The following is a 14,756-nucleotide window of genomic DNA, read 5'->3' on the forward strand; positions in this document are numbered from 1 at the left end:
TAAAGCTCGTTCTGGTGGTTTTGGGAAGCTTGTAGTTGATGCCTGAGAGCAGCAATCTCACAACATGAATCATACTGGACTCTGCCATGATGGGGTATAAATCTGGGATTTGGCTGATGTTGCCACGTCCCTCCATTTGGCCCAGGGTTTTGTCCACTGGCGTTATTCATGTTTGCCTCTGTCTCCATATTCACGTCGTCCTTTGGTTCTGACATAGGGAGGGATTCAGGGTTTTCCCTTTCAGAGGTTCCTTCAGGGTTTCCTGACACTTCTTCATTTCTCAGGTTGCTTCCATCAGCCACGTTGTTTTGGGCTTCTAGAAGAGCCCGAGCATACGCCCGAGTAATCTCATAATAACTGTGTAATAATGTAAACTAAGACATGTCGAAAACATTGATATTTAGTTAAAGGTATTTATTCAAACGATCCAATGACCAGCATGTTTTAGTGAATGTCTGTAGGCACTGGGAGCTTGGTGGTTGCCTAGGCGACAATATGTCATCTATGTTTTGTTTTTAATTCAGTTTCACTGGTGAAACTAAGAAACAACAGGCTGTAGAGGGACACGTTAACAGAGCTTTACTAACTCTTACTGTCATATCCAGTGTGGACAAATCTGTATAGATTCATATTAATATATTAATCATTCATTTGAATAACCAAGGATGCAAAATAAAAATCACAGGAGAGTTTATGAGACCAGGTCAAGTTCAGAGACACACGTTTAGCAGAGGTGAAGCCTCGAGGACAGCTGGCAGCTACACCCATGTATGACAGCACCCACCTGTCACAAAGAGCAGCCTTTCCATGCCTGACTCTGCATAATTGTCAGCATCCAAGCATTTTAAATGAGTCATCATCCTCAGAAATCATCCTTTGCACAGTTGTTATGAAGAGAAAAATAAACTTTAGAGCTGAAAATCAGATATGAACCGTGATCTGGGAGGGGAAGGGCACCTGCTGCCAGACAATGTTCACCTTGGAAAAAGTCAAAAGTGGTTTATAAATTTTGCCACAGGTCTGTTTGTCAGAGGGAGTTAGGCCATTGCTTCATAATTAAAGACTGATTAAGATGATTCATATTTTCTTAAAGGTTCTTTTTAGACCTCACCTTTTACACCTGCATTGAGTTGCTGCCATGTGATTGGCTGATCAGATATTTGCATTAATGAGTATTTGAACAGATCTACCTAATGAAGTTTTATATTTATGATGAAAATGCTTTGATGGTTCATACCTATGAAGTTACAGTATATCTGAAGAGCCTTAAAATATTTTTTTTACCATAGTAAACTTCAAAACAGACTTTATTATATGATATAGTTTTAAAAAAGGATAACAATTGACTTCAGCATAATATAAAATAATGTGTTTTCCCGATACCTGATTTTTAGCACTATGTATGCATTGGTCAACTTTCAGATCTATGAAGTTCAGCTCAGTTATCTATGTTTTCATTTTTAGTTTCCATTTGCATTTAGATGCACGGCCGATTCTCTGATGTGTGATCTGTTTCTACCTGTGCTGATGCTAGCAGGACTAAAGCTGATCAAGCAGCAGTAAATATGTGAAGCAAGGCTGAAGGATACACTCATAAAATGAACAGAATCATAAGAATATAACAGCACGAGCACTGCAAATGCAACTAAAACATGTTGACATCAAATGGTATGTTATTTGAAATCTATATGAAATAATGAAACATCTATGTTTTCCAATTTATTTTATTTATTAATTTTATTTTTTCCACAGTTGTGTAAATCAGTCTGTCTGTGGACTGCCAGCCAACACATCCACAACACCAACAACTCAGACAGCACAAAGCCTTTTAAGTTGGCGAGGCGTGATAGCAAATGCAGCGCAGGTACATCCATCTGACCTGCAGCAGCATCGCAGACCACGCCCCCCCTCCACACCACTCTTTCCTCATAGTTGCTCGCCATCGTTGCGCTCAGAGGGTAGAAGGTCCCGATCGAAGTGCACAGGTAACTTCCCTTCACATTTCACCACAATGATCCTGTTGGTGAGAAGCCTGCCTTCATACTGGCAGCTGGGTTTCCTGGCTCCCTGATGCTTTAGCTTACATTTAATTATGCGAAACGTTGCGGTACTATACGTCATGCCGCTATTTTCATCGTACCTCCCATCACCTCTACAAATGGATTTGACCTTTGCTGGAATGCTGAGGATGAATGTGTTGGTTTCCTTACAACTGTTGTCAAGTTTGTAGATATTCCTATTTGATATTTCTGTGTTACACAGCTTTTCAGTCATCTTAGCATCTACATGCTGTCTTCTAAACTTTTCATAAGGTGTTTCTTCAGGTCGGTGCTCGCTTGGTTGAAAATTGTTCACTTTGGAAAATCCGGAAGCAAAGAGCAGCACGAGCATCGTGCAGACAAACAGTGTCTTCATCGTCTCCTGGAGAAGAAAACACATGGACATTTTTCCACATTAAGAATTTGGCAGATACATCCTTTTGGATCCTGAAGCTCAGTAAGTCGTCTTTGTGAGCTGCAAACACACACGACAAGAGGACTGATAGACCTTTTTCTTTAAATGAAAGAAGTCGTTTTATTTATAGTTTTCTTTTTTATTTATTTCTAATCATATATATTACTTTGTTCTCTGTTTATTTTTTATTTTTCAACTGTTAGGACGATTTCTAAATATCCTGAACAAGCCTGATCTGGACGGCTCCTGGAAGCAGATTCAGGCGTGATGATGTCATTTTCAACTGGAAAAAGAAGCTTTGAAAAGCTGAAGTAGTTTAAATGTTTAGATATTTAACCTTGTTGTATTACTTTATATTTTATATTCATCGTATTAAGACATCAAGATATTTGTTTTTGCCTTAAAATTTTGTGTTTTAATTTATACTTTTTGTTATTCTTTTTTTTAATTTTGTCATTTTGCCTTTTTTACTTGATGTGATTTGGATAAATATATATTTATATCTACAGATATATTGAGAGAGTTTTCCTCTGGGTTTCACAAGCCCATTTTATAGATAAAAGTCCAGGTCATAATAGATCCGGTTCATTAAGAACAAAGTTTAAATCCGATTTAATATAAAAGCCTTTCTGCACTCAGTTATTCTTTCCTGTCATATGTTTCAGTGTGCTCTGTAGTAACAATGACACACTGCAAAATAAAAATAATAAGACACTCACCTTTTTTTCCTTTACTAATGATGATGATTAACCTGCAGTGGTTCAGGTATAAGTTGGTTGTCTGGAACAGCAGGTGATGAAGATGTGGTGAAGGGTCTGTGGTTAATGTATATAGTGGGTTCATTACATAACTGGATAGGCAACATCTGACAGTCAGTTTAAATAAGATCTTGTTGTATTTGAACACAAATCAGCAAAAACAGGTCTCTCACCGTGCAAATATACAGCTTACGTAAGTTTAGTATGCTCACCGAATGCAGTGTTTAGTGTAGCAGCAGAATTATGACAGTTTATGGAGATGTTCAACGTGAGCCTGCTGCCCAGCTTTAAAAGGAAAATCATTTTAAATGATACATAATAAGTTCTTACCAAAAGAGGAATGCAGACGGAGATGAGCAGAGATCTCTTCTGCAGTTCAGATGCTGCTGTGAGTTCTAGTTCACTTCTGTCACAGAGGAACAAAGTGTGTTTGGATCTGGACACTTTGATTTTTATACTTCTGATCAGCACCACCTCAAATAATCCTTTGCATCCACACCTACATCACTGGCCCACCACTTCTAGGAAACTTTAACACTTCCCTGCTTGTGACTCAGAAAGATAATGCAAATATGATGACCACTGACCACAAGAACCTGCATGTAGATGCAGCCTGTTTTTCCACATCTGGCTTTAGAAAAAAAATTAATGCACAAACAAATAGATTTAAAATAAAAAGATGTGTTGGTATATTTTGACCTTTCAAATAAACTATTAACACTTCTTTTTCCCCTTTTTAAGTATAATTTTTGGCAAATAAAGTGAGTGTTTTGACCATTTGCAGTTAAAATGTTGAACAATCTTTTTATTTTTGTTTTACTACCAGTTGGTTGTAATAATTTCATATGAGGGTTTAAATGGATGTATAACAAAACAAAGGATAAAAGTATATATAAAAGTATATTTAATGAAGCTGATCGAACAACAGTGCAATATGGCATGATGACAGTGTTTACAATTTTGGCAGGAGAACAAAAGATAAATATTATAAAATACAAGACATGAAAATCTCAGAGGTCAGGGGTCGGGGGCCCAGGAAGTCTGACCCGCAGATTCCAGGTCTGACTTCGAGTACATAAAATATCATCTTTCTTGTGGGGAAGGAGCCTGAGTTAGAGCAGGAAGTTACACCATATTGATATTGTTGGGGTAGCCTCAATGCCAGTGTTGGACTCTCCAGTTTCCTTGAAGGAGGTTTGACTTTGTGCCATCGTTGGCTGGACTCTGTGCTCATTGATATCCCCGTATCAGTGAGTTAAGACACCATGCATTTATTTTCTGTGTGGCACACAACAAGAAAACAAGCCAAGAGAGAACACATCAGCCTCCAATGACAGTTTATTAAAAGGTTTATTGGAGGTTATTTGTTGTGTTATTGAACCTGTGTGCTAATGAAAGAGTGTCCTTAATAAACGTACTCCATAAGGAAGTGTGTTCACAAGTGCACAGAACACATTAGGGCACAGGTCAATGATCGGTTTTACAATTGTATTGTCAGATCGATGGACACTTTCGGATACTTGGATATTCAGGTGATTAGAGGAGCAGAGATGATCAGCTGATCAGGATTTGGTGGTGTGTTGGATCAGGTGGTGGAGAGATACAGGACAGGCCTGACATACACAAACGTATAGTGAAGGTGCAGAGGCTCAGATCTGTGACATCGTCCCAGCTCAGTGTCCATATTTAGATGTAACAGTGCTATAGACTTTACCTGACAACTTGTATGAGTAATGTTTTCATCTCAGGCATGTCAATTTCATTTGTGAATATATTTTTAATACTTGTACAACAGATTTTTTTGAGTGTTAAATAGAAATTATATGCTGAAACTGAAGTGATGGGTCGCACTCTTTAGTTCACCCCTGCTCTCGAAACAATGTAGGTGGTCCAGTTAACATATTTACATTTTTTCATTTGCTGTTTCACTTGCAAAATATTTCCAGTGTGACATTTGATCAGGTCTTGTAAACCTTGTCGTTAACCAAGCAGTCACTCCCAGGCTGCTGTGCTGATCACCGGATCTTAACTTCATTGTCACAGTGCACTCAGAACAAAACAGCCATGCAGAGATATGAGTCACAGTGACATTAAAACTGATGAAGACCGTCGTCGTTAGAACCAGCAAACTGAACGAACTAAAAAAGATCATCTAAATTCAACTGGTCTAAAATATCAGGATCTCAGTGTTAAGTCCATATTTTTGAAGTAGAAGCTTTTACTGGTTTTACTTAAGAAAAAGAAATAATAAGGAATTGTTTTGGAATTTGTCCAGGTTAACAGATGAAATCATGTTCAGTGCTTTGTCCTGTCAGTAAACACAGATTCTTTATTTGCACTGAATGGGACAGCATATAATTTCACTGCTTTTGGCGTAATGACAATAAAAGATAGTTTCAAAGTCTGACCTGCAAAGCCCGTCCACCCAGTGTCCTCCTCAGTCATGCTGGTTGCATGATTGCTGTAGAAGTGCTAAACTACTGTGACCTGATTAATTGAACTGAGCTCACACTGCAATAACTAATCAGTGAGGTGGTAGTTTAAGTACTTCATTACCAAAATGTATAAATGAAGTACATCAGAAGATGTTGGGGAAGAAGCACTTCACCGGGTGGGCCTGGACCCCCGAGGCCTGTCCCTGTGCCGACCTCGTCTGAGTCTAATAGATTTATAAGATAGAGCTCATCAGAAGACTAAGATATGAATATAAACATGATATTTGTCAGTTTAATTTAATGTTAAGTTGAACTGGAGTTAACCAGAATCCTTTACTCTTCCAACTCCTCTACTTTGTCTAACAGTTAGCTTAGCCTAGCCAAGTTTTCTTTGCAAAATTGCTAATTGCATGGTTTCAAATTGCAGTTTTGATTTTAAGTGGACTAATTGTTCAGACCTGCTCTGGGGCCTGTCTGAAGTATTAAATTGACATATATTTGTCTCAACACCTACGCAGGAGAACTTTTTTGTAAGTGTGAAATGGAAAATAGAAGAAGAAGTAGAGATGTGGGTGTTCCTATTTACATGTTTTTATTTTCTGTTTCTTTAGCCAAACATGTTATTTGATCAGAGCACCTGCCTGTACACCTGCTGTTAACCAAGCAGTTATTTTCAAGCTGCTACACTGATCACAAAGTCAGGACATATGAATGACAGGAAGTGTCCAGTGTCACGTAGCGATATTAATGACAACAATGATGGGTCAAAGCAACATATGATGAACATTTATTACGATATCCTGATAAATGTAATGCAGCGGGATAACTTCTACAGTTATTATGTTAGTGATGATGCCTCTTTGCTTTTCATTTATTCACAGCTTTGTGGCATACGATGGAGTGTCAGGGCCACATTAAGATGATAACCTGCCACGGCTGCAGTACCCTCTACAACACGGCTTGTGTCGATGATTTAGTGAAGCAAACTGATCAGCTGTCTCATTGTGTCTTTTGTGTGTTTGGTTTTGTGTTTTCAATGAACTGAAAGCCCTCTTTAATGCACGAGGGTGTGACCATCCACATTCTCTCATCTGTCCAGTGTCAGCCATTCATTTTGTGCAAATGGTCAAGTCTTCCAAGTGTGCGTGCTTTTCCTTCTGAGTGCTTTTCCTTCAGCGTCTGTGTTACTCGCGTCCAGCAGATGGCAGTGTTTCACTGTCTGACGGCTGTCTGAAGCTTCAGCTGGATTATCCGTTTGCTATGTTTGCCATGTTACAGTGGGGAGGAAAAACTCCTTTTTAACAGGAATATCTAGACATGAGTGATTACTGCAGTGGGGCACTATCTGTGCTATCTATAAGAAATGTTAGCAACAATAAAACTCTGAGGATCAGGGCTCCATTTCACTCCAGTGTTCAGTGGCATTTTAAAAGAGTGAATACCGACGCTGAATGTCTTTGTAAAGCAAAAGCACTTTGTTAGCCTTTACAGAGCAAAGCTATGGATCAATGTGCAGTGAAGAAAAATCGAGGTGGCCAGTCTGTCCTTTCCTAACCAATCACAGAGCTCCTTACATTGCACCATGTGGCTAATTTGCGTTTTACTGATATTAGTGGGCTGCTGTCAATCATTTTGTCTTTATATTACAACAGAGCATTGACCTTTAACCTGTTTAATTCATACTGAGTATTTAAAAAAATGTATTGTCATAATAAATTCTGCCTCACTGAAACACCATTTTGCATTAGCCTCTATCACCTGACTTGTCACTGATGATATCACTGCATGAGCAGGCGAGCGGTAGCGGCGGGGGGGTGTAGGTGAAGCTCGTGAAGAACAAAATTCTGTACGAGCGGATGCAGTGAGTCCAATAACCAGGGGTAACTGGAAATAAGGTGTTGTAGGCTGGCTTCCACAGTGTAAAGAGACACTTCTCCCTCATGCTCTAACAGCTGGTAAATCAATTTAGAAGCAGAGTCGATAACGGCCTCCTGAAGCTCCCTAGGTGGGGTGACTGCCGCTGGATCCATATCTGGCTGGTCCGTACTGTCACGGCGGGTGAGGAGAGCCGTGTGAAAATAATAAATGAGGATCCAATCGCAGGCAGTAGTGGAGAAGTGAAGGTGGTTTATTGAACACAAAAATAAATATGGACAAACAGCAAATGGAGCACGAACTAAACTAGACTGGAAACAACTAAACTACAGAGCACAAACCTGGACAAGAACGAGCAGAGGAGATGGACAGCAGGGAGAACACACGGGTGAGACATGGTGGATACACAGACGCACCAGCAACTACAATGACAGAGGACACGACTTAAATACACAGAGAAACACAGGGGAATTACACACAGGTGGTGGACACAGCTGGGAATAATCACCAAGACGAGACAGAGGTCAAACTGAACACACTCACATGAGACGCAGACCTTCACAATAAAACAGGAACAAGAAACCATCACACTAAGACGCAGACTCGACATAGAGAGAGAGACAGAAAATGACACATGGAACTAAACTAAACCTGCAAAAACATGACAACTCAAAATACTGGGTCAAACTGACCCAGAACCGTGACAGACTTTCTATAATGTTTTGCTTGAGCATGTCCTGCTTTTCTGTAATGTTATTTCTACAGTTTTAGCAGTTCTTCTCGAGGGAAAGAGAAAGATGTAAAAATCTTATACGTTATATATGTTAAATAACATGTGTAGTGCTCACATGTAATGCAGATGTTAGCTTTGATCTAACCAATAAATCCTGATTGGATGTTGTTAGCGTTAGCACTTGTGTTTGCTTCCCTGCTGTACAACAGCATTACCAAAATACAACTGAAGAAACAAACTCAGTTATGAAAAGTTTGTGTTCAGTTTGCAGTCGCTGAAAATAATTACACCTTTGGGAATGACATGGAAATGCTCCCACACTAAAGATTGGGTTTTGTTTTGGGGATTTTCCATCTTAATTTATCTGTCTTATTTGGCTACATCTACGACACTGCTATGCTCTCTCTTGCCTATGTTTTCGTGGCTGCTGCTATCTGTATTTTAATATATATATATATGCAATGAAAATTCCCGTCTCGCCCCTCCCGGCAGTCTGTATACTTTAAGCTCGGGTAGTTTTTACACAGGATACGGGAGGATTATTGAGAAGAACCTAAGCAAACACGTGACAAGTTTTCAACAGGAATGAATGACAGTAAAAATGTTACCTCACAGATGGTTTTCATGCCATCAGTAATGAGCTGGTTTCAGCTGGACTGGACACACTCAAATGGCAAAGAAGGTTGTGTAGCCTTTGCAGAGAAGATGAAATGCATTCATGTAAATCAAAATGCATCTTTTAATTGAGGTAGAGGTTTGTCAGAGATATTATTCTCATAATGTACCTTTGTCCCAGCTGATTACCTTCATTAAACAGCAGGTTGCAAAAACCTCTTGTGTACCTCTTTTCAACCACTGGGAGGCGCTACAGCTTCATTCCTTTCACACTAAGGCAGCGGTAGGGAACTCCAGGCCTCGAGGGCCGGTGTCCCTGCAGGTTTTAGACGTGCCCTACCCCTGCACTAAGGCCTTTGAAATCTTCATTAACACTGAGCTTGAAATTTCTATCAGTCGAATGCAAAGGAGTCCTGTGGTTGTAGGACAGAGGTAGGGAACGTTAATCTGCCATCATTTAGATTATATGACAACAACCTTCAAATCTGAAGTCTCAGAAATCTGCTTCATGTACAAGTTCCTCCAATAATCAGGGCTAATATCACCAAATTGTACATAAACAGACTTTTACATGTTAAATATTTCTCAAATATGGGGAAAAAAACAATATAAAATACTATATTATTAACAAAATATCTTAAGATACAGCTACAAATTGCTTGAAACATTTGCAATGAAATATATAAAACAGCTTTATTGTCAGTGAGGACAAAGTTATAGTGATGCTGTGCTGGAGTGTTCAAAAGAAGACAGAGACATGAAGTATAAATATTGTATAATATTAAATATAAGAAAGAACAAAGTTATAAAAACATTAATAATTGAAATCTGCAACAATATTCACATAAAGTGTAAAATACAGAGTTAACTGTTTAATAGGTAAAGTTTAGGTCTTGCAGTCGAACAATGATCCCAAACACAGCAGCAAATCTACAGCAGAATAGCTGAAAAGCAAAGTCCAGACCTCAACCTGGGACATTCAGAGAGCTGTGCTTAAATAAATGCCCACAAAGCTCAAAGAACTGAAGCAACGTTGTAATGAAGAGTGGGCCAACATTCCTCCACAACAATATGAGAGACTGATAAAGTCAAGCAGAAAACAATTAGCTCACATTTGTGCTGCTAGAAGTGTTTCTAGTTATTCACAGGACTGTAGTTTGAATTTAAAGAAATGTGAAAGTGCACTGAAATTAACATAAAGTTATTGCAATTTTTAAAAAAAAATCAAGAAATCTAAGAGGAAGAAACAATGTAAACCACACAATTGTTTTCCTTATATTCTCCACACGGCAATGCACATAACAGACATAAAATATTTGCATTTATCAATAGAAAATATACAATTTTTCCATAGTCATAGCCAGGCCCGATTACTGCCAAACCTGTGCTGAATCAATCACTTAAACAGGACCTGTCTGACAAAGTAGAGTAGACCAAAAGATCCTCAAAAACTACACATCATGGCGCAATCCAAGGAAATTCAGAAGCAAATAAGAAACAAAGTAATTGAGATCTCTCAGTCTGGAGATGCAACGTCAAGATGAACAGAATCCAGTTTCTGGGATCCTGAAGGAGAATGTCTGGCCATCTGTTCACGACCACAAGCTGAAGTGCACTTGATCCAAAGCACACCAACAAGTCCACCTCTAAGCAGCTTAAGTAAAACAAAATAAAGACTCTGGAATGGCTTAGCCAAAGTTCATACGTGAATCTGATTGAGGTGCTGTGACCTTGGAAAGGTGGTTCATACTCAAAAACCCTCCAGTGTGGCTGAATTACAACAATTTTGCAAAGATGAGTGGGCAGAAATTCTTCCAGCACCTCGTAAAGGACTCATTGCCAGTTATCCCAAACGCTTTATTGCAGATGTTTCTACTCAGGGTGGCCCAACCAGTTATTAGGTTTAGGGGGCAATCACTTTTTCCACACAGGGCCATAATAATGGCCGCCTTAATAATAAATGCCTTGATTTAGGAACTACTTTTAATGTTTACTTGTGCTATTTTGCAAAAAATAAAATCTCTGCAAAAACATCAAAACTGCTGACCGTCTGACCTCAATATGAAATTATTAATCTTTTGACCAAAAACATTTAGATTTGTAAAAATAAAGAAACCATAGAGGAACAAACAATGTTGTTTGCTACGTTCTAACATGGCAATCTAAATAACAGTAATGCAAACATATATATTTATCAATAAAAACAGATCGCCTTTTCACTGTTACAAAAGTCAAGTACATCAATGTTTGTTCAGCTTTCATAAATGTAAGTTTGTAAGTACATAGTACATTTTTTGGTCCAACTTCTTTTAATACATGCAACACATTTCAGAACATTTGGGACAGAGACAACAAAAGACTGGAAATACTTCGTAAAAATCTGGTGAAACACTTTAAAGCCAGTGGGATTAAATGGGAAACATAAAATTTAATACTAGACAAAGACCGATTGAATCATGAAGCAAAGAATTAATAACTAAATCACAAGTAGAAAATGTTATGCAGATATTATTGGATAGATTTTGGTGTAGAAAAAAATGACAAGAAATGAAAAATGAAAGTTATCTGGTCTTTTTCTTTAAAGAGTAGCCTACTGTAGAGCAGCAACACTGACAAACACCATCATCACCAATACTGCAGCTAATACAATGATCCAGGAGGAAACTTGAAAAAGCAGGAAAAATGTGACACTGATCAAAATGAATACATCAATTATTGATCAAAGAGAAAATGCATACTAGCACAATGCATTGTTATTGCATCTCAGTTTCTCACCATCACTGATAATCTGACGTCTGCTGGACCTCAGGAATCGTCTCCATCACCTCTCTGTGAGGAGCAGAGAGCACTCGTGCTGCACATCCCACCTGTGTGCTGTGTTTACGTGAACCTGAGAGCACAGCTGTAGTGGTGACAGTGAATGTAGCGTTGGTGTTGGACACACTGACAGTGTTGTACTGTGAGAAGCTGAGGTCTTGTTGTGAGAGTGTTACAGTGGGAGCAGGTCGACCAGTGGCTGAACAGGAAACAACCCACTCTTCAGCAGAGTTTGACTCTCTGACATCAACAACAGGTTCATGCAGCTCTGTGAAGGATCAGGAGATATAAAATAAGGAGTATATTGTTAAAGATACATTGACTTCTAACACATGTAACGCATGAAGGTAAAATTTCTTACCATAAGGATGTGTTACACGATTTATAAACCCCAGTTTGTTAATTATTTGTTCATTATTCATAACTATATACTTAATGTTTTAAAAATTAAGTGTTTTTGGTCAAATGGAATTTCTTTTTGGGTAATTTTAGCCCCTTTTAGCCCTCTGCCAAAATGTTTTAACCTTTCTGTCTCTAACAGTAAAACATCGTTCCTTTATCTTCTGTGTCTGGTGTGTTGGTCAGGATTAGCTAGCTTGGCAAAAAGTTCACATTAAACAAAGTGTGTTACTGTGAGGTGTGTGTTCGTACTATGAGTCACAGCTCGAGTTTTCTTGCGGGTGAAGGTTTTTCACCTCGCTGTCATTCTTGCATAAAAGTGTTTGACCCCTTCAGGAAAAAAAACGAAATTTGGGATTATTTTTTGTTTTGTTCATTGTGTGTATTTGTTTCTACTTTTTACTTTTTCTTTTACTGTGTACAGCACTTTGGTCAACCTGTGTTGTTTTTAGACATGGTTATTGATTGATTGATTGATTGATTGATTGATTGATTGATTGATTGATTGATTGATTGATTGATTGATTGATTGATTGATTGATATGTCTGTGATTAAAATACAGCCTACTCCACATCCTCCAAGTTACAGAGAAGAGGAACCATCTGGGGTGAACTTGTGCACTTGGTATTGGCTGTCATGGTCCCTGTGCCTCTCCGGCTCGCTCATGTTGGCCACAGGTTTGTTTTGTTTTCTCTCCTGCTTCCCTGGGTGGAGCTCATTGTGGGCTCTCACCCTTGGCCCACGTATCTGTGGTGATTTCTACACCTGTTGCTGATCAGGCGGCGTCCCCCTTGCCTATTTAACGCTGCGGCACGGAGTATTCGGCACTGGAACGTTGAACCTCCCATGTTCGTGCTCTCAGCTCTCCTAAGACAAACTCTCTCAGTGTTGTGTGGCGTATTGATCTAATTGGACTCTTTGTGTTTAGATCTCCCCGGAACTGGTGGCGGACCCTGACCTGTGATCCCTGTGTGTGTCAACATAAGTGGAAATTGGAGCGAGAGTGGCTGTGGAGAAGCGAGTGTGCGTAAGAAGAGGAGTGGCGGAGTTTGGGCCGAGTGGGGAGCGAGTGTGGATTCCTTCCCCTGGAGCCCTGAAGCCCTGCCCCATGCACTGTATATACACATCACTGTGGTTTCCCTTCTGTGTTAATAAATTGTCAACCCTTTGCTTGCCAGAACGCTGCCTGCGTCTGAATCCATCTGTTAGCCCTGACATTGGATACCTGGAAATCAGTGAAGGGACCATTAATGCTTCAACTTGTACACAGGTTTGAGAGCAACCACCCAAAAGCTTCTGCTAATAAACACTAGTCTGTGTTTGTGATGCAAATGTTTCTGGCTGTGTTCACAAACATTTAGTAAGGTGAGTGAGGAATATTAATACTTATTATTAGATCATTAGCAGACTGTAGAACTTGACTGCACGCCAAGGTGGCAGTTCAGCCATTTGATTCATGTTGCAGCAGCTCATGAGTGAATGAACATCGTGCAATAAAAGTACTTCTAGAAGTACATTTTTGCAAAAACGGACATTGTGGAGGAATGTAGGGAAGACACGAGGGAGCCCAATATTTTACTCAAACGTTAATCGCTGCATCACACAACTGAACATTCAAAGCGCCAAAACCTAACCCTCTCACTTCCCGTTACACTGGGTACGAGTGGAGCTACCTGGTGGTATGTACTTACATTTATTTAAATGTACTTGAGTAGGGTAGAGTCATGCTAATGACCTAATAATTTTATTCAGGTGTGTTGCAGCAGAGATACATTTAAAAGCTTCAGGACGCTGGCTCTCAAGGCCTGGAGTTTGACACCCCTGCTTTACACAAAGATGGGTTAAATCACAGTGCAAAGAATGAATGAATAAATGAAATATAAACAATAAATAATTATTAAATAGTCTTACACATCAATGTCATTGGTTGACTTTTGAAGTATTTGAATCCTTATTGGGTTCCCTGAGTGACAGAAGGATTAAAACACTTTAAAATCAGTACTGAAAATATGTGCAGACATTACTGGATAGATTTAGGGTTAGAATCAATAAATCACTATCATGTTAAACACTCTTAGAGTTCAAACCTTCGTAGAAACATAAGTCCAGTATCATGGAATGAAACCTGAAGGTGCATTTGAGGGTGCAAAACGTTTCGTCGGCATTGTTGTGTTTGTTTGGGAGAAAACGTACAAACACACAGTGCAGCACTTCAGAGTTACACTGCTAGCGATCGAAGATTTATGTAAATTCGACAAGCTAAACGCATTCTGTACTGTACAGCAGGAGTCCCCAACCTTTTTGCACCACAGACCACTTTAATGTCAGACAATATTTTCAGGGAACGACCTTTAAGGTGTCGCGGATAAATACAACAAAAGAATAAAAAAAAGAAACTGTGGTATTTTGTAAATATAATAATAAACGTGACTTGAGCTGTGCGCCAACAACAATGACAGTGACATCCTCCTCTCTGCTTTTTAATGCTCTCTGGTCACTATGGTAACGCGTAAATAGTTCTTTCAAAATAAGACACAACTACAACCATACATTTCACACCGGAGGATCAACTCTCGCGGAACGGTACCAAAAGACTCACGGACCGGTCCGTGGGCCTATTAGGGACCGCTCCTGTACAGGAGACACTGGACTAGATTGATTGACAATGG

General features: G+C 39.2%; 2 long non-coding RNA genes across 3 annotated transcripts; both read left to right on the top strand.

Moving 5' to 3' along the window:
• Positions 1-389: 389 nt before the first annotated feature.
• Positions 390-2,964, top strand: LOC146716424 (uncharacterized). Of its 2 annotated transcripts, XR_014918991.1 has the most exons (4): positions 390-1,668; positions 1,753-1,985; positions 2,313-2,496; positions 2,658-2,964. It is a non-coding gene; the product is annotated as an uncharacterized LOC146716424 (long non-coding RNA). The 2 variants fall into 2 exon arrangements; XR_014918990.1 differs by lacking the exons at positions 390-1,668; positions 1,753-1,985 and having other exon boundaries at positions 1,992-2,496.
• Positions 2,965-11,897: 8,933 nt separating this feature from the next.
• Positions 11,898-13,267, top strand: LOC146716425 (uncharacterized). Its single transcript, XR_014918992.1, has 2 exons — positions 11,898-12,935; positions 13,016-13,267. It is a non-coding gene; the product is annotated as an uncharacterized LOC146716425 (long non-coding RNA).
• Positions 13,268-14,756: the final 1,489 nt, after the last annotated feature.

Source organism: Copadichromis virginalis, linkage group LG3, assembly GCF_057382275.1.
Source record: "Copadichromis virginalis isolate Kocher_CV1m ecotype Utaka linkage group LG3, C_Virginalis_male_GT1.1, whole genome shotgun sequence".
Taxonomy (NCBI): domain Eukaryota; kingdom Metazoa; phylum Chordata; class Actinopteri; order Cichliformes; family Cichlidae; genus Copadichromis; species Copadichromis virginalis.